The sequence below is a fragment of the Bacillus rossius genome, chromosome 1, assembly GCF_032445375.1.
Source record: "Bacillus rossius redtenbacheri isolate Brsri chromosome 1, Brsri_v3, whole genome shotgun sequence".
NCBI classification, from domain to species: Eukaryota; Metazoa; Arthropoda; class Insecta; order Phasmatodea; family Bacillidae; genus Bacillus; species Bacillus rossius.
This window is the reverse complement of record NC_086330.1, coordinates 306,902,085-306,926,540: the sequence shown is the minus strand read 5'-3', so window position 1 is coordinate 306,926,540 and position 24,456 is coordinate 306,902,085. Positions and strand designations below refer to the sequence as shown.

The window sequence follows — 24,456 nt, the reverse complement described above, 5'->3', positions numbered from 1 at the left end:
CTGAACAATTTGTTTTCACCTGAAGAGCATGCCCTTACCTGAGCAATGTGTTCGCGCCTAACTGTTTAAATTATTCTGGCTTGCTTTTACTGTCAGTATACGTGTAAAATAAAATAATTGGTTACAAGGAACATAATTATTTGAGTGCCTCTTATATTTTGAAATACTTTTGTTAATTTTAACGAAAATTCGTACTGGCACAGAAAGTTGTCTTAGCAAAGTGGCGAACCTCTCATTGAGATAAAATAAATCTTCTTATTATGTGTTTGCAGCTGGGTGATGCGGACATTAGAGCTCTACAGTCTCTGCTCTGTTTGAAAACATGCATTCGTAAGAAATTATAAATACAAATAATATCACAACGTAATCTGAACTATAGTATTTGTAAATGTTCCTAAATAGGTAGATACTAGAAGCTGTTACGGGGTAGTATCATAAATAATTATGATTTATTTATTTATTTTTTGTTAATTATTTAAATAAATTCAAAGCATGAGTGTGATTAAATTATTTATAAATGGTTTTATAAATTGCGTTGATTTAATGATTTGGAAAAAAATTTAAAAACAACATATTTTTCAATCGTGGCATGAACAAAAAGCCTGAAATCGTGTGTTAAAATAATGATGATTAACCTTTTGTATGTAATATGTTTGTAATAAAAAATTTTAGTTTTAATGTATTATTTATTAATAAATAAAAGTGTTGCATTTACGAAAACCTTTAAATCTAATTCTAGGATTTTGGTAAAAGCCTAACTTTTTTATTAAATTTATGAACCATGTTCTAAAAAAAAGAGTTAAAAGAGAAATATTATATACGAACGGGTAATTATAAACTGAATAGCACATGATTACATACTCAGAGTTTATGATATGATTAAAATAAAATAATGTCGTTTCGTTTCTCTAAACCACTAAACTAACACCTACTGCACTGATAAAAAAATTAACCAATAAACAACTGTAGACAATGAATAATATTTATGTTATGAACTAATTTGGATTCGTAATCAGAATCACTATACTAGAAACAAACCAATTTAGAAAACTATTCATTACATGGGATGTTCAACATACATATATTGTATATATTTCCTATGCTTTATCTTTTTTCTTACACAAATGTAGGAGGAATAATATGAAAGCACTATATGTTGATGTCACAGGGCGGCGGGTGTACCGACTAGCCTTCGGAAACAAGAAGTGCGTGCTCGCAGGAGTAAACAGGCAGATTCAAGCGTGCTGGCAGTCAGTTTGGCGGGCCACAAATCACTGCGGCTGGTGCAATAGCGTCGTGTTGTATCTCCAGCGGCTCTGCAGTCCTAGCTTCTCTCGTCTGTCAGGTTGTTAGCACTGGTGAGCGTGTCCTCCAGATCTCTACACTCCTCCACAGAAATACCCAGCTTCCTAGAGTTCCGCAAATGTCGCCAGATTTCCATAGACAAAATCAGACCTACACAGGCCTCCACAGAACTTTGTAACACGCTAAGACCTCTACAACTTTCCCAGATATCTGGAGACCTCCACAGTATACCTCAGAACTCCTCGGACCTCTATAGAGCTCCACAAACATCAAAAGAGTTCCTCATAACTCCCTAGAAAACTGCAAACTCCACAATCCTTCACAGAACTCCGCAGATCTCCTCGGAGTTCCTTATAACTCTCTAGAACTCCGTATAACTCAACAGACTTATACAGACATACTTAGACCTCAACAGATTACTTCATTTATCTCCTTGGACGTCTGCAAATCTCAACAGATAATCTTAGACCTCAACAAAGCTCTTCAGAATAACTGAGATAACTTCAGTCATTCTCAGACTTCTAAAGATGTTCATGTACCTCCAAAGACCTCTTTCATACGTCCTCACACAACGAACAACCTCAGATTTCCTCAGATCTTGCCTGACTTGCAGAGACCTCAAAAAACCTATATATACCTCTCTGTAACTCCACAGGCCTTTCTACAGATGTACTCAGGCCTCAGCATACCTCATCTTACCAGCTCTTACCTCTTTAGACCTTAATTGACCTACAGACACCACCGCGGACACTCTCAAACATTAAATCCTACGCAAACCTCTACATAACTTTAAGATCTCCACAGACCTCATTAGACTTCATCTGACCCAAATATTAACATTAATACCTCTACAGACCTCCATCGAAATACACAGAGTTTCATAGAATTTCATATTAATGTAAACACCACCATAGCAGGACAATTCTACCTGTACATAAAACTTCTTGTAAACATAATAGTTCGTACTATATTCTCATATTCACATAAATGTATGTACAAGCATCCATTTTAAAGGAAACAAAGTATACAAACATGGAGTTAATACTTGGCCATGGTCGCTATATGCCCGTCCATCACTTGTTACATCTACTAGAAGCATTAGGCCCACTAGCTGTCTCTTTATTTACAAACACAGCTGTCGTCCGAACAGGTGCAGCCTTGAACTCACTGAACACTCGCTCGCCCTGACTTGTATCCCGACCTTTCACTACGAGAGAGAGGCTGCAGACTCCGTGTTGTCTTGAAGCCGAGCCAAGCCTCCAGCAGCCACAACACACTGTCTAGGTAAAAAAAAAACACACTGTCTGGCTGCCAACCACACCGTCTACGTGCAACAACACACTGTCTAGCTACCACACCTCAATGTACAGCTACCATATCACGCCGTCTAGCTGCCATAGCTGCCACACCACACAGTCTAGCTGCCGTCTAGCTGCCACACACCATATAGCTGCCATACTACACTGTCTAGCTGCCATAGCTGCCCCATCACACAGTCTAGCTGCCGTTTAGCTACCACACAAAACATCTAGTTGCCACAACACACTGTCTAGCTGCCACACCACACCGTTCAGGTGCAATCCACACCAAACAGTTGCAACACAACACCATCTAGCTGCCACACTACACTGCTTAGCTACAACACCATACCATTCAAATACAACACCACGCCGTCCAGTTGCAACACCACACTATCAAGCTGCTACACCACACCATCTAGCTGCCACACCACACCGTCTAGCTGTCATAGCCGCCTCACCACACAGACTAGCTGCCGTCTAGCTGCCACACAACACCATCTAGCTGCCACACCACACCGTTAGGTCACATGACACCGACTAGTTGCCTCCGGGCTTGGGGCAGACATGTCCAGGCATCTCGCCGAGCAGATGCTAGCTGTAGCTAGGTGTGCGGATAATGAAGTATTCAAGGTGAAACGACTTCTAGAATAGCCTCGGTATTCTGGAGCAAATGTCACCTGCTCATTGCCTGCCGACTGTAAGCCGTCTCAGCTGGATAGCCTGTGGTTCGGCACTTGTTTGGTCGAGTGTTGGCATTAGCTCAGTGGCCTCCAAGGAATCTCAGCAGAAGTGTTAAGAGTGTAGCTATCACTTGTCTCCATTGTTTGGCCATGACTTGCTGCGTGTGGCTACGTCGAAGAAGCTTAATCATGGCGTGGTTTTGTTAGCCATCTCGTGAGAGTATGCTTGGTCACTATTAAAGGGTTTTCCCACGACAGCGTGTTGTTAAATGACAAAGCGTGTTTTTTCACGAGCTACTGTGTCAGATGATTGCCAACCTTGTATCTCGGGTCTCAACCGGAACTTCTAGCCTGCCGTGAGCGCGAAGACAGGTTTGGAAAAAATTTCGCACAAGCGCCTAGCGCGAGGCGACATTCATTCTGAAGGCTTGCGCCTGTAAATGTTGCCCCTAGATTTCCAACATGCCATTATATGCCGACTTAAAATTCAAGTATTTACAGTCGGTGGCTCGTAATCCGGCTTTCTTCGATTTGATATTCTGAAATCCGGCACCAATCGAGCGCTGTTTATTTTTTTTTTCGGAGATGAGCCCCTAATCACGTCTGCTACGTGATATCAGACTTTATTTAAACACCTACCACTCGAGAGTATTTTTTTTCCTGCCACATAGCAGCTTAGTTACAACTTGTTTTACTTGTCATTGCACTGTTGTGTATTTATTGTTGACGGTCGATTTTTTTACACAACCAAAGTGCTGATTTCGAGAGCCTGGAGATGTAACGGTTAGTTTTTGGATGGATACGAACAGTAGCGGAATGCTGTGTGATTCCACGGGCCTCCGGGGGAGGGGGGGGGGCGGAGTAACGCCAAAGTTGTGATAGTCTCACCATTGAATATATTTGTTCAGTGGTCTCACGGACAGACCTCACTACTCCCGCCTGTGAACGCTGCCCTCGGCGAGGATCTGAGAGCACTTGTATGTCCTATATATGCATATATATGTAAATATGTGTATTAATGTATATATTTGTAAATGTATGTGTGTATATATATGCATATGTGCTGGCCGCACGAGCCGTCAGCCAAGGGGCAGCACCAGAGCCCTCGCTGCACGAGACATCTTGTCAAACCTCGTTCTCTGGTGTAGACATAGTGATGAAACCACTCTTGTAATGAAACCTCTTTGACGTCATCAGTGCACGATGATAAGGCGTGACGAATAAAAGGGCAACGCTAACAGCGAATAAAGTAGAGAGTCGGACACAATGTTTGTTATGATTGTAAACCTCTACTGAGTACTCTATCAGCTATCAAATTCCTAACCGAGAACACAGATGGCAGCAGCGCTCTCTAACCTGATTGCATTATAGCACTATTGTTTACCCGCGGACTTGCGTAATTGCTCACTCGCATGTATTTACTTCCGAACCCGAGAGTACTTGCAACCATTCTCATACACTCGCATACCTGCGCACGTGCCTGTACGCTTGTACACGTGTTTCAAATATATGTGAACCCCACAAGTTTCCTATCCCTCTATCTGTGCAGTTTCACTTGAAACGTGTATGACGGACACACGCCTCTTTTTTATTTGGAATAAGTAACGGCTAATGTTCTTTGGACTGTATTTTTATTTATATAACAGCGACGCTAAAAACAAAACAAAAAAAAACTGTTTAGTATTTGGCCAACAGAGACAGCGGTCTATGCAAGTGAATCAAAAATAGCTACTTGAAAATTAATCATACAATATTATGCCATAGTTATATAAACAAAACGAACACATCAAATATTGGCGAGTTTCGCGAGAGACTCCGGCCAACTGGCGTTATTCGGCACGTCTGGACTTAGTATAGCACTGCACAATCCTGAACTTTTAATCAGTTCACACCTTTGAACCACGGAGCTTAGGAATTGTCAGATTACGGCATGCTGGATGTGGTTGAAGTCAAGTTATATTCCACCAACGCCATATTGTAACACGCGGAAAATTTATGATTGTTAATTAGTATAATTAAGGCATCCTGTCGTTAAACACAGTCACTCCAAAACAATACCGTCGTTTCAACTGTTACCGCAACGCAAACACTATAGCCTACTTCAGCCAAAGTTTTGGGTGTTCTCTTAATGATTCATGCAAATGAGAAGATTGATTTAAAACAATTTTATGGACATACGCCGTTGCTGGTTCTCACTGTATGTCATAGTAACCTTAAGAATGAAAGTAATAATAATAATTGTAAATGCACAAACACACAGAACACAGGCCAACATCAGCCCAAATGTTAAATGCATAGACAACACAGAATGCCTCGTAGATAGAATTAGAACAATATCGCAGCACAGACGAAGACAGTGGTCTTGCAACAATAACAGTAAATACAAACAACCACACAGGACAACACAGTGACAGAGAATCGACTGATCGAAATTATCTGTGTCGTCTATGCGTGTAACATTTAACATCGTCTGATTTTTATTTCCCCCCCCCCCCTAGTGTTGTGTGTATTCATCCCTCTACGACACGCCAATGGCGCATGTCCGCAGCACCGCTAGACGAATGCGGGGGGTGCTCGGCCTGCCCCTGCAGCGATGCCGCTCTCCTGGCGGGCCAGGACACGTGACCCGGGAGCCGCTGGGCCTCGCTGGGCCTCGCTGGGCCTCGCTGGGCCTCGCTGGGCCCCGCCCGACACGCGGACTGGCCTTCCGCTCCCACCGATACTGCAGCGCGCGTCGGGGCTCGACTTCCGAAACATTGTTGAACCCGTGCTTTTGAAGTCGCGTGTTCCTAACGTGACGTTTAGTAAACTTAACTGTGGGGTATTTGAGTTTTTTTCTTTTATTTTTTTACATTCGGTACAGTAGTTTTTGCTTGATTCTCGAACAGACAGATATACTTCTGAGGTTATATTGTTATAACTCGTGCTTCCGTCATCGTAACGAGATAAAATATACACCAGTTTTTAAGTTAGATCATAACCTTTTAAACACTAAACGTTCATCAAATTCGGTCCAGTATATTTTTTTTTTCGTCAACTCGAGCAAACAGGCAGAGAAACTACAGTTTTATAATTTTATTTATTATGTGTAAAATGAAATTGTATGTTATGATTTTTTTCGCGTGGGTGCAAACGCGCGATACGCTGTGGCATCGCGTCCTTCTCTCCGTGCGCGTCGCCTTATCGCTCGTCCGGCTTCAGACGCTCAGAGGCTCCCAGCGTCCTCCAGCTATCCACGTCACGACCACGTCATGTACCTCTAAAGACCCTAGGCCTTGTGTGCCGTCTTGCCCACGTGACTTCCGCCCCATGACTCGGACATCGCTCACAGTCGTCATGACTGAGCGTGTCCATGTGGACACTAGCGCCTTGCAGGTTCACCCGAGCCCCTCTCACAGCCGCGCGAAGCGATTTTCTTTCCTAACCTAACTTAAACTAAGTGTATTTGGGAGGGGTCTAGGTAGGGAAGACAAAGTGCATTTCAGCCCGCAGCTTATACGCCTAATCATGATGGGTTTAAGCCATGCAGGAGGGGTAGCATGAATCGTGTGCTAGGAGGGGGATTGGCCATCCATGGCAGCGATTGGCGCCATGACTAACTCCCCTCATACTCTTAACTCTAGACTAAAACTTGATAAGTTGGGCCCAGATAAAACCCTAGGCTGTTTCATACGTGTGAAAAAATCATGCATTAAGCAGGCAGGTTGGTTGCAGGAAACAGAAGGATGCTTCAGGAAGAATAATTGGTCGGGGTAGAAATAACTACCAAACAAGTTCGGGAACTTGGACAATTCTTTCCGCACCGAGTTTGAGCGCGTGTGGATCGGGACTAGCGGCGCATGCGCCCCTGGCGGCGAGCAGCAGTACTCCAGGCTGCCAGTCAGCTCGTGTACTTCAACTTAAGGAATATGTTGGTGTTGAACGCATATAAGACAATTTTATTGCGTTCATTACGTTAATTAATAACGAGCTGGTGCGTCGGATCTTACTCCAGAAGGAATGAGTCAGGTCGCCTGTCACCGGTAAAAGGCTGTCGAAACTTTTATCCATTATGTCATTGCAAAACCCTAGCCCCAGCATATACGTTTCAGAAGCCACGAGTTTATAATTTAACAAATGCCTGACCCGCGAGTTGGTGCATCGGGACACACTATCAGCCCAGCAGGGCGCGGCTGGTCACCGTGGGCTTCTCCTGGGCCTATCATCACTTGACAAGCTCGCGTGGCCAGTCAGCATCAACGATGTGTATGTCTTACTTCTTTATGTAGTGCAAACATAACCACAGTGAATCATGTCAACTCGTGCATCTAGGTCGTAGTCCTCCGCGGCCTGGCACTGGCTACTTCTTGGCATCGGGCAGAGACCACGTTGTCTTGTTCCAGCCATCTTCAAGGGCGATTAGCCCCTGTGGATGGGTGTGTTCAGAGGAGAGTACTGTGCCTGAACAGTTGTTACACACCCTTGAAGATGGCGGCCTCAAGGCGACCCCAAACGCCGGGCAAACCAGCGTGGCCTAAACTCACGAGCAAAGAAGAATTTGCATGCATTGACCAAGAATTCCATTCTTATCGAGGTATCAGCTGTGGCATGTTGTATTTTGTCCTGCGTACGGATAATGTTTCATTCCTCGTAACAACACAATGGACAATGAACATCGCCAGCACGGTTGACTGTCGAGCCCTACATTCTGTTCATGTCGATGTCGCAGCTTTCTATTCACTGCCCACGCTTTTGTCAGTAGATACGTTCCGTTTCTCAGTAACACAGCTCTGGTTTTCCAACAGCCGTCGTTCGCAAAGTTCCATCCTCGCGGCGACACGCGACACTGGCTGTTCCTGAAGCAAGTCTCCCGGGCCTGAAAGCTGGTGTGCGCACACCACACACCGACGGCAAGTTCGTAGGATATCACTGACACCCAGTCTGACCAAATACACTGGGAAAACAATACCACCATCAGTACAGATACAAGCTACGAATATCCCAGTGACACGGGTCATCACTAATATAACTGTTTTTTCAATTGTTATTTAGTTTATTTATTAACTGATGCTAGAACGTTTTTACTTTTATTGGGAAATTTACTTTAAAATAAATTTGTCCACCGATTATAAAGACAAATTATTTTTCTATCACATTTTTGATATCGTAATTTGAAAAGAAAAAAATAGTTAACACTGCCCGGCCTTGGGTGACAGCAATGACAGATTTGTTGTACAAAAACCATGAAGTTATCCTGGATTGGTTTCTAGTGTATTTTGTTTAAAAATTGCTTAAAAGGTATTTCGTTGTCCACGGTATATATATAAACAAAGACACTACCATTTTACGGTATGTTTGCTCTCCAGGCTGGACTCCAAAATCCTAGTCATACTCGAGAAAAGGTTGTTCATTGGCTGTCAGGACGAGCCAAATAAACGATGGTTCAATCACAAGGGTAGCCTGGATATAAACTCTACGCGGAATGAAAGGGTGAAAAATCACAAGTCATTTTACAAACTTTTGTTTGTGTCGTTCACACAACAGTAGTGTTTCGGATTTTAAAGCATTTCTAATATTTCATACGCAGTTGTGCTTAGAGTGCTTGTGCTTTATTCTGAGGCGAAAGCAAAAAGAAAAATCGTGCTACAAATATTCTGAAAAGATTTTCTGCACCAAATGTCCTCAAATATACAAGCTGTTTCAAAATTATTTATATGTGTGTGTGTGTGTTAAGGTATGATTTAACGGAACTAGTAAAGCAGGATTCACTATACAGTTTACAAGCTCACAGATGGGAACAACGCTGTGGCACAGAAACAAGCTTGAAGCCTCTCAAGCGCACGCATCCTGTGAAGAGAACTGCACGATGCAACATCAATGTGCATCGATGGACATCGATGCAACTCGACTGCGAAGCGACTCGTTGATGGATGTAACGATAAACCTCGAATATAGAAGCCCCATTGGGCAGCCTCTGAAAAACCACAAAGACGCCTGCCAGTTCGGAGCCTCCACTCTAATAGTTTGAGTGCGAGTTAAGTCAAAACTGCTTCACTCGGATCTGCGAGCTCCTGTAGTTTCTTTCAGAGACCGAGGTTCACTAGTTCACAAGTAACATACACTGAATTATGTTTCCAGTGAATCTCCGCTACTTTAGGGGGGGGGGGAGGGGTCCCTCAATTATTTGGCATATTTAATATTGGTTTTTCGCTGGGAATTTAAATTAAATCAAATATATAACCATGATTGAACGTTTGTATGTCTTTATTAAGAGAGATACAAACGTTCAATTATGGTTATATATTTGATTTAATTTAAATTCCCAGCGAATAACCAATTATCTATATATATATATATATATATATATATATATATATATATATATATATATATATACTATCATGAATGATTGAAATTGAGATAGTTAAATTGTGTGTTATAAAAATTTGAATAAACTACTCGTATGTTTCCTTTTGTTCTAAAACTCTTTATTTTAGAATATCGCACGTAAATAAAATAAAATCATTTTTTACCAAAACCCTGAAAATATTGTGTTTTAATGCTACTTGGAAAACAGATTTTTTTATTACTTTACGTATGAGATTCTTATAATAGCAATTTTCAACATAGCCCACATACCTACGAACAAACATTTAATTCAAAACTGTTTACCACACGCTTACATGATATTTTGTTACGCTAGAACTAAATTTTTAAATTGGTGTTTGAGTTTCTCAAATACACAAATAAAGATTTAATAAATATTAAAAAAATTCATATCAAGAATTAACAACAGTTTTTTTAATCATAGCCATAAACACAAAATTTATAGAAGCATAATAATTTAGAAAAATATCCATTTAAGGAAATATTTCCAGTAAGTTTAAAGATCAACCTCCGAGCATCAGTTTGTCATCATAAATTTAAAAAAATAAACTTGGTTCTAATAACTGAGGTTTGGAGTTGGTGGGTAGAGTCGACACCACACTAGACACAGCTGCGAGTGTCGCCCTTAAAACTGCTCCCCTTTCCCACTGCACATCAGTGCAGCTCAACCACCATCCTCAATATTTCCAGCCTTAATTGAAAAGTTATACGAAATTTATTATAAAGGAAAAGTTAATAAGTTTAACTACACTCATCGGAGAAACAGATAATAGACTTCTAGTTGATAACCGTCGCTGGTAATCAAACAACAATTGGAGTTGACTGCAAGCTTTTCTAGAGCTCAATGTAAAGACCTGCAGCCACCAGTTTATCAGTTAATCCTCACCCTTGAATATGACTGTTGCAATGTAGAGCGACAGATCTGCACGGTCTACCACAGCGATGCGGCTGTGCCCCAAGTTTCAAGATAGTTAATTTATCATAAACTGCTAGTTATGCATCCTGGCCTGAAATTGATAATAACAAGCCTGTAGTAGCATACGTCTGGAAATTTCGCGGATTCATTTCTCATCCGGCTAAAATTCACAACCCTACATATACTATACCTAAATATTATTTCCTATTGGCTTACTGTAGAACCTCCCTTACTTTGGATAGGGTCAATGTGATTGGGTAACACTTCTTATAGCTGTTAGTTGACTGGCCCACAGTCTGCAGGTGGGACCAGACAATTGCGAGCCAGTTATATAAGCAATGCTGAGGTATAGATATATTGCAGTCTAACTGGTAAACGAAAGATATTCGCGACATTTCCGGGTCTCAACATATCTGGCATGAAAAACTATCAAGAACCTAGATGACGTGTCGAGCTCGTGCAGTGTAACACGTGTAGGAATAGTCCCGTGAAGCGAGTGTTGCCGCAAAGCACGGCGAACACGAACCCGGGACGCCGCGCGCCGTGCCAGAGGGTCGGCGCTGACCACTGCCAAGGCGGCGGGCGTGAGGGCGGAGCGCTCATTGGGCGCCTGTTAGCCAGTGCCGTGGCCCGCGGCCAGCTGCCCACGCCCGCGACGCCTCGCTTCCGTCTCCACCAACCAGCGGTCAACAAGTTGCAAGCCTGCCCTGCAAACACCCCTGCCTTCCCGTCGCGTCGCCAGCAGACCTCGAGCCAGCGGCAGTCATCCACAGGGCCGTCGAGAGGGTGAGCAAGTTGGTAATGGGGGGGGGGGGGGGGAAGGCGGAGGGGCCGGTTACATTTCTAAACTTTTTTTTATGCGTGAACCCACCCTGATAGAAGGACGAAAATTACAAATTGTAAACTTTGAGATATCACGTTCACAGTCATGGCCGCGGTAACTTTGTACAAGCATAATTGCTTGGAAGAAAGTTATGATAACTAGGGCCATGAAAATTTCGCGAAAAGATCCCGAGAGTAGCTGGAAGTTAAAACACTGTAGCATCGTCTGTGTTTCGTGATTGGGTGAGTTACTTTGAGGTGCATGTCGATTGTTACAACAACCAATCACACTAATTCAGTGTGGAAGCAAACTCGTCCTTAGTGGCTCGTGCAAACAAGGCAACGACTTCTCTCGCAGACGGCCGCCAATCACAAGGAAGAAACCGCTGGTGTGGGTATACCTTGTTGCACTCTAGTAGGCGTTCAGATTTTTTCGCTAAAATTTCCTGCCCCTAATGATAACAGACTACAAGAAGAAAGAATGTATATACATGCATATATATACATATATATGTATTGTTTCATTTTAGATGAAGAGGAAGCTTGGTTATCGCTTAGGGGTGGAATGTTAAAAACATGATAAGGCAATGAAATATCTGTCGGCCACGGCAGGCGGATGTTGTGTGAGGAAGATTTTATTTCAAGATAATGAGCGGGACAGCTTCGGTTGCAGCCAGTAACTCAGACTGATTTACGGTCCTTGATTTGTCTACCCATTCATTCTTTCTTAGCGTGTTAAAGTGGGCACAACACACACATACAGCTGGAAAAGAATAATTGTGTTATGTATGTATATATATGTGTGTGTGTGTATATATATGTGTGTGTGTGTAGGTGTGTGTGTGTGTGTGTGTGTGTGTTTTATTTTCGACTCAGTTTTCTCCAGTTTGCTTGGAATGTGAATTGAATGACATGTAAGTACGAAGATCCGAAATCTTACGCAAGAAACGGTGGTGTGTATCGCCGAACATGCAGATCCTAAATAGGGTGTCTTAAAAAATATTTTTTTGTGACATATTAAATTTACATCGAGTCTAATTTTGTTCGGAGCTATAAATATGAAAGTAGATTTGTTAAGCTCATCGATACACGATACTTTTTTTAATTTATAATTTTATTCAAAATGCAAGTCACGTAAAATACAATGTGCTAAATGTTTTCCAGAAAATTATGGAATACCGACATCAATCAGGTGCTCAAAAGCAGAAAGAAAAGCAACAAAAATAATAAAATGCTAACAAAGGTCAGACAAATTTATTTCATTTTGTGTTTTATCATCTATCGCAGATGAAAAACGAAGCAAGGAAGCAGATAATTCGCTCGAATTTCCCCATTGTTTTCAAGATTGAACTCATCATTGTGTACTGATGTTCAAACTACGTCAAGTGCCAAGTTAGCACGACTGTTATATAGACTTGTCATATAAGTTTTCTCTATCAGTGAAACAAAAAATACATAATCTAAGCCAGGGGCGCAACAACTAAATTTCCAAAGGGGGGGCAATATACCTTTTTATAAAGAATCATCGATCCCCCCTATTGAAGCCGGGGGTCCGGGGGTTCTCTCCCGGGAAAATTTGTATTTCAAGGTGGAAAATGGTGCTATTTAAGCAGTTTTATTATCTAAAACTTGATTACACAGCACTTTCTTTGCCCCCGTTTGCCCCCACTTCAAGATTTCAGAGGGGGGGCAAAATACCCTTGCCCCCCCCCCCTGTTGTTGCGTCTCTGTCTAAGCGTAAACCCTCATAATAGTCTTAATCAGGTTGAAGGGGTGGAAATTGGCAAGTTTGATATGGGATTTCTTACATCTGTGACAAAGACCAATAAAGAAATAGAGCAAGCTGTTTTAAGAGGACCCTAGTTGCATCCAAACTCATTACCTCCGATGCTACTTCACGTGCATTTCCTTTGTCTCAGCTTAAGTGCAAACTGCCAAACAATGAAACTGTACCAAGAGACTGGCTGGTTTGGAGTGATAGCCGACAGTCATTACTTTGTTTTCCTTGCAGATTATTTTCAAATCAACCATAATCAGTTCGATTTCGATTTGCGTCTGTATCAGGCTATTCCAAAGAATTTAAATGGAAAAAAGTTGTACAATAAAATCCCTGAACACCAAAACATCAATAGCCACAAAGACCTATCTCTCGGGTAATGATATATTTTGGATGCACCCGTCCCTTAGAAAATTACTCTTGGCTTTAAGAGACTAAGTTATAGGGTATTTTTATTCATGAATTAATAATTGAAACTTCAGTAATTGTTTGTGTTACTTTCTTTAAAGATTGCAAAAATTGGCAATATTATTTATTAAAAATTTTTAGTACATGATTTATTTTTAAAGAAAGCGTGTACTTTCTTACACACACTGGCCCTGGTTTGGAACATCCACCCTTGGCACATTTAGATATGAAAATACTGTATTCATTCAAAAACTCACATTAAAGTTACAACACCAACCCTTATTTCTTGCCATATCAATATCACCAACTATTACTTGTTTGGCTGCAATTTTAATTTATTTTTAGATAACCATTGAAGTCAAACAATGTAAATTTTAAAAAAGTAAATGTTTCATCAAAATCACCCGTGGGTACCAAAAAGTGTAATACACATTGTTACTCCATCTTTTTTCACTCGCTCACCCAGTAAATTGGACAGAAAGTGAGAGAGAGAGAGAGAGAGAGAGAGAGTACAATCAGTGATGTAAATAGTAGGTTAAGTCAGGAAGATACAACACACATGGCTTAAGGCAGATTATAAAGATATACTAATATCTAAGCTTTTATTATATCCTCCCACAACTATGAATATTTAAATGCAAGTAACATAGTACATGGGTTTCCATGTAATTGTAAATGCAGATAATTCTCTTTGTATTTTAAGGAAGAAAATATATATTTTACTGACTTGAATAAAAAATTATGATGGATGTTTGCTATTATTTTAAGAAAAAAATTAAGACAAACTGCATTTTCAAGTATTCCTTTTGACTCAGGGCTCATTTCATATCCACATTTTGATGAATAAATTTCATTTAAATTTTATTTTGGGTTCAATAAATTTCGAAAAACACATTTAAAGTTTTTGGGGAAAAAACATATGATATTATTTTAAAAGTAAATAATAATATCATTAATTTGAATAGTTATTGATTTCAATACATAATGCAAACCCTATCCGAATACAATAAATTGGGGGCCTTTTCGAACAAATTGTGTTCAAGAGTTCATAACTCAATTAAATGAGAAACTATATAACTCAAAAAACACGTAGTTTGATTTAAAGATGCACAGTTCGTTAAATAAAATGGCAAGTAGAAAATAATTAGAACAAACCGGTTGCGCAGTGGTAATGATATCCAGTAATTAGCATATTAGCAATCAAGTATACACTTCAGGAATACATGATATAAGACACTATTTTGTGAGAAACGTAATTGTATTTTAGTGGCTGTACGTGTCCAGCGGTCTTCACTCATAAACTGATACTAATGGTTTACAGTCGTGGAAGGGCGTTTTGCAATAGCTGTAATGTTTTACAGTCCAGCCTGCGTTAAAATTAATACGGTCGTTTTAAGCTTATTGCGACACACGTGAAATAGCATTTGCCTCGTCATCTTCGAAGTGTTATTCTCAAAAAATCAACACAGAAATAACTATGTTAAAAAATTGTGATTTAAAGTGAAAGTATTTAGCGTCAAAATAATCTGCAATATAATTATTATTACTGTTGAAGTATTGAAGAAAAATATTTTGAATTGCGTACTTATTTCACGGATCACGGATATTCTGCACTGCAGTATGTGTCTCCTCATTGGTCGAGTTGAGTGCGGAACAAGCAGATAAGATATACGTTGGAACTGTGAATGCTGTTTATAGAAGCCTGACGTACAGGCTCATCCATGTAGCTTGTCCATTGCCGTAACTTCAAAGCACTACAACTGCCTTCATCTTTGCTCCACTCGCCATAGCCTTCTCGCGTTATCTGTTTCGTTGCAACTGCTACGAATGTTTCATTCTGCAAGCATATGCGTACTACTTAACGTCATTATGCTTTGCAACAAATGTATTTCAAGTGTTATAATATTTTTTCTTAAGGTCAGTAAAATATTCGCAGGTACCTAACACCTAACAGCTAGTGCATAACTACACTGTAATTTTTTTTTTGTAAATGGAACAGAAAGGTCTATATTTATCTACAATTAAATATATTTTTAAATTTGTACATTTACATGAAAACAACTGTATCACTATAAAAAAAATGTTCGCCGTAATACTCTGTTCGGATTCTTAGATTCTTACCCACGCATTTATGCATTGTGCTGTCCCAGAACCTCCAATAGTTAAAGTTATTTGTAAACCGTTCACTGAATAGCTTTCTAGTTTTAACTGCGCACGTTAATTTATTAGCATAATAAAACATAATAAAGTCAAATTATTGACTATTCTATTAGCTTTTCCATGGTTTAAGAAAATTATGCTTGAATGGAACGCCAATTTAAATATAAAATTATGCGCCAATTTTCGTAAGAAATACCTAATATTATCTCGAAAAACTTATTTCATTTATGCAAAAATAACCATAGCCACGTGTTGTACAAATTTACAATATCTTACTTGTAGCATTACAAACTATTTCTTGGCAACTGTTTTCCAATGAATCTTTTGTAAAAGTTTAGAAAATATGTTGTTTTTTTCTGTGTAATATGTCATGTTCCCTCACTATAAGCTAGTGTTCTGTGTTCCCTCTTGTGGTAAACCAAAAACACTACTTCTAGGGTCCTACTACATAAGTATTTGTTCATAAAGCTCTTGATAAGTCAGACTTACATCTAAGGTGGTGGGTGGAGTCACTCAAGGCACGCGATTGTTTCGCCTAACCTACGAGTAACTTCAACTAAGTGTAAATATTAGCGTCGTAATTGGAAGCGAGAGTAGAATGCATACCGCAAATCATTTTAACTGCCTTCTATTCTCATTGGTCCACCAGTAATTTCGACACACCGCGAAGGAACGAATAACATTTACAAGTGCAAATGGTCAAATCACATGCAATCCGAACAGAAGGTAAAATGTGGCGCAAGGCTGAAATTTTCAACTTAGATTTACGAATAACGCTAGTTGCAAATCATACGGGTATCTCCGGACGGGTTCTTAGTTCATTTACTTTGAATATGAACCATGAATATAATATTAATATACTAACTAAACAACCAAAAACTTTTTAAGTCTACATAAACGGCACGTGTTGTAAAAGTCCATACATTCGCCGTAGTCTGTAAGAGTGCAGCCACCGAAGCAGCACATTGTTGTGCAAGTGTGGGATGCAAACTGGTGCTAGTTTGTAAAGAGGAGCCGCAAAATGATCAGCGAGCACAGGCCTCTCCCGCGGGGACACTAGCGCTGCTGGCGGACAGTGTGTGGGCTGCAGCGAGGCGGCTGCAAGTGGGACATGTGATTGGTTAAGAGCTGTTACGCAAGCAAGTGGGTCGCTCACCTGGTGGGGTGTTTCCACAGCCGCGGGGCAAGACCTCGAGGTCCAGACTGCACTGCAGCGAGTCCTTGGCGCGGCGGAGTGTCTGCAAGTAGGTGGAGCTGCTAGGTTCGGGACCACCCGCCTGCTGTCATTCATGTTCATGTTCTTGCTGTTGGTGATTGATGGATCACGCAGTCATTTATTCCAATGGTGCTCTTGCATTTGTTGTCAGCTCACAAATGTTGTCAACAAACCTTTATAAAATGTTATTTTTGAAATGTAAATGGTCAGGCAAGTGATCATGATTATTTACAATTGTGTGACTTCTTACCGCTGATAGAAACTATTTAATTTAGTAAATATCTAATGAGATAAATTTGAGACGAAACATAAAAAGCAACAGATTGTTGTGATGAATTTACGGGGAAAGCCCTCGAATAGGAGCAATGGAAAGAAAATATAATAACCAACCTGGCATGTAAGACCAACAGTAACGCTCCTTACACTGCAACCGCGCCGGTGTGTTCTTCCTTTCAAATGGCGGCCGTCTGAAAGAGAAACTATTACCTTATTTGGCCAGGCAATTCATGACCCGTTTACTTCTGCACTGAATGGCTGTAATTGGTGTGCCGACAATGGGCGAGTACCTAAAAGAAACCCAATCATGAAAAACAGACTCAACACACAGCTAGGCTTGAATTTTTCTCGTGAAAAATAAATACTCCCAGGGGTGCAAATCTGCAGAATACGCAAGGCGAGTCCGAGTTATTTCCAGGGAGGGAAACGGGGGTTGGGGGGATAGTTCTGCACGTGGGGTTAACCAACACGTCACCTCTGGATAGGGTATTTGTTAAATGTATACTGCCCATATTTTGGCCCACATTTTGCATGCAATAAGCAGAAAACTTTAAAATTGACAGGAAGTTTTTCATAAGACATAGTTTTAATATGAAACCCGTTTTACAATCACGATTTTGCAAGTGCAGGTCGGCCCCCTCAGTGAGTGGCTTATTAATTCCGGGGGGAAGGGGGGAAACCCGACAGTTCCTAAATGCTTGTATTTGCCGTGTTCGCAATGTATTTTTACGATTTATGTGGGGAGAACTGGGTTAGTAAAGGGTAGCCTAATTACGTTTTACTGCAGTTTTATTAATTGCTAGTATTTAAATTACTAATTAATAATTGTACTTAAATAATGTCCGACTACCAATCATTAGCATTTAAAAATGTTTATTCGCAAGTCACTCAATGTCTGTCAAGTTCCACAGTTTGCATTTCTCATTGGAGCTAGGCTCAACAGTGGTTCGCACCTTACCTCGCGCCTGTCCACACACACAGTCTCGCGCCACTCAGTCGCACTCTCTCGATCCCGTCGCTGCGCGTCACACCACTCTCGAGAGGGTCTCTCACCCTCTTCACCGATGTTACACTTCCCTTCACTCACAGAACTCTCTGAACTTTTGGAACTGTTGCGGAACTCGTCGCGGGACTCCCGCAAGGCCAGCGTCGCTGCTTAGGTACCTGTGACACCCTTCTCGAACCGACGAGAACGGCTGTGGCGTGTCACGTCAACACGGGCCGACCCAAAGCCCGAAACATCGAGAATGTCGACGCTTGTTCACGCCACTCCACGCAGCGGCCTCTGTAAGCCCGGAATTCCCAGAACGCTAAAGGTGATACTAGTCCGAGGCGGGACGATGCGGCAGTAATTGGAGGGGGAGGGGCGTAGTGACTACCCTTGTAATCTGATCAGGCGCGTGTGCATGCCTTACATCAGTGTATAACACGTGACACGGCGCGTGACGCCAGTGGCCGTGCAAGGTCGCCAGCCAGCTGCGAGCCTGGCATCGCGGTCTGGTCTCTCGCGTTCGCAACAGTATTATAAACACGGGGAATCCCGCGGCAAGTCTCGGCGGTATATCTGGAGAGAGCGGGTGTGGCAGCTGAGGTTGCGACACTCCGACCTTGTGTCGCAGCGAGCCCGAGCTGGCGGCGAGAGTGACGACCCGCGAGCTACCAGCTGTCAGTCACGGCGACAGTCGCATTCTCCAGTCGCATTCTCCAGTCGCCGGCTCGCGTTGTGCAACTGTCGGCACCGCCTGTTCGCACCTCGATCACGTCGTCGTTACTGATCGCAGCGATACGTCCATTGGCGGCAACATGTTGGAATTGCAGCATTTTTGCTAGTAACCTAGATTTTTTTTGACGTTAAAAAAGTGACAAATACGTATTTAAATTTATAATTTAATTCAATTCCATTAAATGCTAATATCCTCTTTGCCGAGATAATAGGTGCAACATAAAATTGCTATATGGGTAAAAGTTAAAATATTCTCGAATAATGAACACATTTTAAAACCTCTTTTAAGATAAAAAATGTAACCAGAAACACATAAGAATAATTAATTACAAGTATCAGTAAACAAATAATTAATATTTATAGAAATTACTTAAAATATTTTGTGTGATTAACTTCCTAGGTATTTTATCGTTTCTTGACACGCTTCAATTAATTCCTCACTTCCCACTTTCCTACTCCTTTAGTACAACATTACAACCATAGTTCTCCAAACAAACAGTATTCCACGCCAACTACACGTGCTACTGTATAACGCTGTGGCTATAATTTTGTGATAGGGAATTCAGCATGTATAACCTGTATATTATTTATAATTTTGTTTTCTTTATATTTGAATTTCGAAAGAAAATTTAATGCCACACTGAAATCTCAGAGAATAGTAAATTTTTAGAACTACAACGTTTATACATATAAATGAGTTTGCTTGAGAAAAGAAAACTGAACATTTTATATTTCTGTTTCTTTATGATTATTCTGAGGCTTTTAATATTTCGTTTTGAGTAAACTGTTTGATTATTTCATTCAAACAAGTAATCTATATATGTTATTTAATACATGAAACACTTATGTCATTTTTTTAGGCATGGCGGGCTATAGTTGGGAGGAAATATGTACATATTATATCCCACTAACGATTACAATAATCTGTCTAAAAAATCTCTCTGTTACCATATGTAGCTAAGTAGCTGTAATTTTATTTTTCTGTCATCTTCCCCCTCCCCTTCCTTTTTAAATCCTGGAAGGGTTAGAACACCACAGACCTCCCCCCTTGCTACGTCCCTGTGATGTGATTGGTGCTTTCCCATAACTCTTAAGGAAAACAATTATATGTATAACCATTTCCGTAAATCCTTAGGTGATCAGCTCATTTGCACACGACAAACGACAATCACAAACCATTACACTCGTATATATTATGAGCTTGTGCTTAAATTCTTAATGTGAATTCGTAAGAACTAATTCGCAGACCCGTATCAAACGTGGCCTATTTTTCTCGTTCCTATCCTGCAATCGATATGCGTTGGTTAAAAGTAGAAAATTCTTTGAACAGTTTTGCGAATGTTTCACAAAATACATAGTGTTACGAACGCAGACAGGACCACGACACGCCCCAGGCTTGGAGCTGGCTGGCGGCCCCGCACGGCCACTGACGTCACGCGCCGTCTACTGACGTAAGGCATGCCACAGTGCCTGGCCGGATTACAAGGGTCGTCGCTACCCCCTACTCCCTTCCGCTCCCCTCACACCGTCGCGCCTCAGGCCATTTACATTGACCCTATTTAGCGGCCTGAGAATTATGTGGGCTTCCCGAGGCCGCCGCACGGAGTGGCGCGAATTAACACCGCCTTTCTGGACTTTTCGGGCGCCAGGTCGGCCCAAGGTGACGCGACACTTTGAACCCCCAGCCGGTTCCAGAAAGTCTTCCAAGAGTATAAAAGCAGCGACGCCGGCCTCCGTGAGAGTTCCGAGCGAAGAGCGGAGCAGTGGAAAGAGTCTCCCCCTCGGGGAGTGATACTGGCGATACCCGTGCGATCAGCGAGAGGTGAAGAGTGCAAGTAGTCCTTGCTGAGTGAACCGGATCTATCAGGAGGTGATACCTGCGAGTGAAGGCCTGGCGAGCCAGTCGGGTGCGACGAGCGATAGTTGGGGACTGGACTGCGGCGCGGTGTGGGTGAGTGTGCGAAGGAAGCGGACAGAGGCGGACAAAAGAGCGAGCCACTGTCGAGCCAAGCCAGTGTAAGACTAATTGTTGTGGACAGAGATCTTGAGTGCATTAATTAAATTTATGGTGTAGACATTAGTAATAAATATAACCAACCAATTAATTGGGCTATACCTTACGAACCCAGTTTTCTCCCCACTATATACTCATAACAATATTTTACAACACATTGGTATTTAATTATATGCATGTATAAATTTACATATAAGTTAAAGTCCCATATTACTCGGGCTTTACACAGTGTAAAGAGAGTTATTTTTTAGAGTAATTAGAATACAAAAACGTAATGTTTTATTTCAGAAATTTAAATGACTGGTGGCTGAGGGATGGGAGTAGTTTTTTATTTAATCAAACGTGGCCGTAATTTTAATCTTATTTTGAATGTTCAAGTGTGAAAAAATTTCATCAAGAAGTACCCAAATAATCTTTAGAAGTGGGAATGTGAAATGAGACGGAGTTTTTCGAAATATTATGCAGACAGTGATCTTTGTTACTCTTTTATCAAAATTAAATTTTGGCACTAAGTTTTGTTAGGTGTACCAGACTTCATCAAGAAGTGCCGAGTACTTATTTAAGGGTCGGAAAGGTGAAGGGAAAGTTTTTTTTTCTGAAAATAATGTAAAAAGTGATTTTCCTTGTTTTTCGAAACCAGTTATTTTGGTCATGTGTCCAAATTCATCAAGAAGTGCCAACATTCAACTTTAATGAGTAGGAAAGGGAGATGGGAATGGTTCCTTCGAAATATTATGAAGACAGTGAGTGACATTCCTCTTGTTTTGAAATTAAAGTGTGCATAATTTAATCCAGCTTGGAATAAAACTGATTATTTGATCATTTTCAAAAGTTCACGTGTTAAATATGCAATAATAAATTGTACGAAAACCAGTAAAATAACGTATTGATAGCGTGATAACGTGGTGACCTGGAGTTAGAAATCATGCATTTAACAGCTGAGCTAAGCAGGTATATTTTTACCTTGCGAAGAATAAACGTTTATAAATTAAGTAATCCCAGGATTATTAAGTATTATAAATTTTTCGACAATTAATTTTTGTGACTATTAAAGTTTTTAAAAGTATCCCAGGATAGATTTTCTATCACAAAGATTTATTTAGCACACCGGTGGGTTTGCCACGTCCATCGATGTTCATGAAAGCAAATGTATACAGGTTAATGCCGCCACACGCGGTCTGCTGTGTGGACGCTTCGGCTCGTGGGCAGGTATATCAGAAACACGCATGCGCGTTACAGTTCAACTTGTTAAACTTCCGCGGGATTGGTGCGTGCGCAGTTCTTGCATTTCTGACACATACCAAAATTTCACCCTAAATGTGCCTAAAGAAGTATAACTTCAATAACATCTAAAGATACTGTTTGGATTCACTTTAGTAACAATAACAAACCGCACAATGTAATAGCCTCTAGCTTGACCGGCTGCATTCTTGCCGACTCTGCCTCGCCGGGACGTTGCATGTAGGTCTGTGTTCAGGCGCTAGCACAGTGCTGGGCCGACACACTTCCTGCAGCACACACGCGATAACTTGAACATACAAAGCTATCTTAGCGGAATAATGCTAATGAGCAACGAGACATTAGCCGGGTGGTTCTGAACCCACGGCGATCTAGGTGGTTCCGTCGCCCTTAATCCCTGTGCATAACCATGCGGCGTCAATTCTATATGGATGCTCAAATACACCGCGGGATGACAGGGTGTGTAGTCGTGGAGAAGGTAGTGCCTGAGTCAGGGAAGTAGCTAGGGGGGAAGTCCTGGGGTCCGGACCCTTCTCTTATAGGATCCAAATTTAAAAAAAAAACTAATGAAGATAGTGAGAAAATAACAGCAATTTAATTACATAAGGTTACAAATATATCATTTTGGAAATATTTTTGTAATCCTTAGTGGGCAACATTAGTGTATTTACCTCATATCATAACCCTCATACACAAACGACAGGAATTTTGGTTTTCAAGTAGAGTTTATATTTCACGCCAGTTTGCACATGTGTAAGTATGTCTTTCATACAAACTTGACATGTTTGTTTCATGTATTATTAACATTAATATATAATTTGTGACCTGTCTTATCGAAATCAAAGAATTGACGTAAGAACAAACAATGAAAATAATTTTTTTAATAAGCAAAATATAATGTATCTGTTTTTTTCAAGCAAAAACATAACTTAAAAAATAAATGTGTAAACATTGAGTAATAAAAGTTTACTATTCCCTGAACTTTTAGTGTGACAGACAATTTTATTTTTACAAATCTATAAATTCCATTATAAAGAATACTTACTTGTAAAAAATAATGATATAATGGTTATACTGGACTCCCTCCTTCACAAAGTCCCGGCTACCGCCCTGTCTGAGTCCTGCCCTGCGCCCAGCGGGAGGCGGGCCGTGGTCGTTCTAGAGGTAGCCTCGAGCCTGTGGTGTGGTCCACTGCATCCCGCGAGACCCTGGTTGTACCAGGCATGCATGCGCTTTGTGGTACTGGGTGGGCAGAGCACGCCAGAGCGAGGGCAGTGCAAGCAGGGCAAGCGGAGGACAGAGTAAGACAAGGCAGTGAACAGCATGGCAGAGCATGGAAGAGGATGGCAGGGCAGAGCAGGACAGAAAATTCCATTGCAGGCCAGTGCAGGGCAGAGCATCATATATATTGAATAGAGGTATTTAAAGAAAACCCTACTCGGGCTGTGTTGAATCAAAATCGAGGAACCATCTTACTCGACACCATTGTCAGCATGTTGGCTGACTATGTACCTACATTTGATCTTTGAGTCAGATTCGGATGCAAGAAGGAACTGGCATGTAACATCCAATGAACAGTTTCCTGGATTTCCACCTGAGTCGAGAGGATTTTGAACGCGTGTGACAGATTTTCTGTGTCAGGTCCACAAGTGGGACACGGGGCGTGTGTGGCCTGTACTGCCTTGCACTGTGGCCAAAAATTAGTCACAGATACTGAGCTGCCCAGCTTGCGACATCTGTGCCGTGCTTCTGACTCCCATGTACCTGCCCTAGCCCCTTCCATCCCTCCACAATCCCATCTGGCCAAGAGCCAGCCTATGATCGGCATCACTGGCCTGCGACCCTCGTACAGGCTGTGTTTAGCAATTTGAAACATTATTATGACTCTAAATAGAGATAGAAAACCATGATTATGAAATTCTTGTCCGGTAAAGAAGTTTTTTTACCTGACTAATTAATGCAACAAATAATTTTATCAAATGGGGTTTGCGAGCCTAAATCCTATGTTTATGTACGCTATGAACACTGAGTATGCGATTATGGTTATGTAAGTATCCCAAAATCACCAAACTAGATACATGTATCAACTTGCATTCATGACCATTTTATTTTATTAATGAAAATATTGATTAAAGAGTGTAAAATAAACCTTTCTCGGTTTTTTACTTTGCACAATGTTTACATGTTACATAAAAATTCCATAATCTCCATAAATCTTAATTTTTCTTCAATTTTGCAAGTTATTTTTAGTTA

At 41.0% G+C, this 24,456-nt stretch overlaps 1 protein-coding gene across 1 annotated transcript in view; it reads left to right on the top strand.

Moving 5' to 3' along the window:
* The window catches only part of LOC134527869 (probable peptidoglycan muropeptide transporter SLC46), a 104,248-nt gene that overhangs the window by 33,459 nt on the left and 46,333 nt on the right, over positions 1 to 24,456 (top strand). The window lies entirely within an intron of this gene.